The sequence below is a fragment of the Spinacia oleracea genome, chromosome 2 (assembly GCF_020520425.1).
Source record: "Spinacia oleracea cultivar Varoflay chromosome 2, BTI_SOV_V1, whole genome shotgun sequence".
NCBI lineage: Eukaryota > Viridiplantae > Streptophyta > Magnoliopsida > Caryophyllales > Amaranthaceae > Spinacia > Spinacia oleracea.
The window spans coordinates 96,200,669-96,202,413 of NC_079488.1; the positions used below are offsets into that span (position 1 = coordinate 96,200,669).

At 44.6% G+C, this 1,745-nt stretch overlaps 1 non-coding gene across 1 annotated transcript; it reads right to left on the minus strand.

Moving 5' to 3' along the window:
• Positions 1-714: 714 nt before the first annotated feature.
• Positions 715-820, minus strand: LOC130468314 (small nucleolar RNA R71). Its single transcript, XR_008928708.1, has one exon. It is a non-coding gene; the product is annotated as a small nucleolar RNA R71 (small nucleolar RNA).
• Between the last annotated feature and the right edge of the window lie 925 nt (positions 821-1,745).

Here is a 1,745-nt window from a genome sequence, read left to right on the forward strand (position 1 = left end):
ATGGGATCGACCCGTATTTGCTAAGTATCTGCTAACAACAGACACCGTGCACTTGCGGTATCACTTTTTAATCTATCAAGTTTTTGGCGCCGTTGCCGGGGAGACGGCTAGATTCTATTAGTTTTAGTTTGATTATTTGAACTGTTTCCATCGTCTCATTGGAACTTTTAGTTCCAATTGAGGCAAATTTCACTGCGTTTTCTTGTCTGTTGTTTATGCCCAGGTCTGCTAGAACGGGTACCTTAGTTCCACCCGATCCCGATCTTGGTAAGACTCTTCGACAACTCAAAAAGAAACAACAAAACAAGAAGCAGTCAGGGGTTCAAGACTCACAAACTCCACCGAGTCACACGATGTCTAAATCCTTGAAATCATATGGGGTTCCTTCCTCGAGCAGTGTTCCGACTGGGCTCACAATGCCAACTATTGAGGCAATCAACTTTGAGATCAAGCCCGCTCTAATCTCTATGGTCTCACAAAATCAATATGGTGGCCATCCATCTGAGGAACCCACCAACCATCTGCAGAGGTTCAACCAACTATGTGGCACTATCAAGCATCAAGGGGTCACTCAAGACCAATTGAAAGTAATGTTGTTTGGTTTTAGCCTTCGTGACAAGGCACAAATATGGTTGAACGATGTCAAGGAGACAGAGTGGAGTGCTATTTCACAAGCCTTTCTCGAAGAATTCTTTCCACCCACAAAGACTGCTGAAATAAGGCATAAGCTAACTACATTCACTCAAGAACCTGGTGAATCACTTCGAGAAGCCTGGGATAGATTCAAGGCTTTGCAGCGGTCGTGTCCGCATCACAATATTGAAAAATGGTTCTTGGTTCAGATTTTCTACCATGGTTTGCAAGATGAAACAAAGAACACGGTTGATTCTGCTGCTGGGGGTGTTTTTCTTGACAAAGAAGTGGATGCAGGTTATGATTTTCTTGCCAACTTAGCTGCCAACCATTACAGCACCACCAGATCCACATCTAAGAAGGGAAAATTGGATCTCGATGCTTATGCTCTATTGTCCTCACAAGTGACAGCCTTGAACCTGAAGATCGATTCTTTGAAGGCTCCTCAGTCTAGTACACCCCCAATGAGTATCAATGCTATGTCCAGTGTAGCTCCGGTAACAACTTCTTACTGCGAAGTATGTGGAATCCAAGGTCACTTTGGTCATGAGTGCTCTTATAGTCTGCAGGATACCACGCGAATGGAGCAAGTGAATGCTTTTCAACAGAGGCAACCCGATGACCCATATTCCAACTCGTACAATCCAGGTTGGAGGAATCATCCAAATTTCTCATATCGAAGCAACAATGCTCAAAATCCTCAACCCCAGCAACAATGGTCACAACCACAGTTCCATCCACCTCAGGCACATGTTGCTAGGCCTCCATTTCCACAAGGAGCCTCACATAATGCTCCCCCGGGGTTTAATAGACCCCCGCACCAAGGCTATCAGCAACAACCTCCGCAGAGCAATGCCACTCCAGAGCCTAACATGAGTGATTTGTATAAGCTCATAGCGAATATGCAGAAGACCTCAGAGATTGCTCAAAAGAACCACGATGAAAGCATAAAGGAGTTGAAGAATCAAAATAGAATGTTGGAGAACCAAGTTGCTCAACTCGCTGATACTTTTTCAAAAAGGCAACCGGGAAAACTTCCAGGGCAGTCTACTTCATCTCAAGATCACACTAGAGAGAGTGCTTGTGCCATAGTTCTTCGGAGTAGTACTACA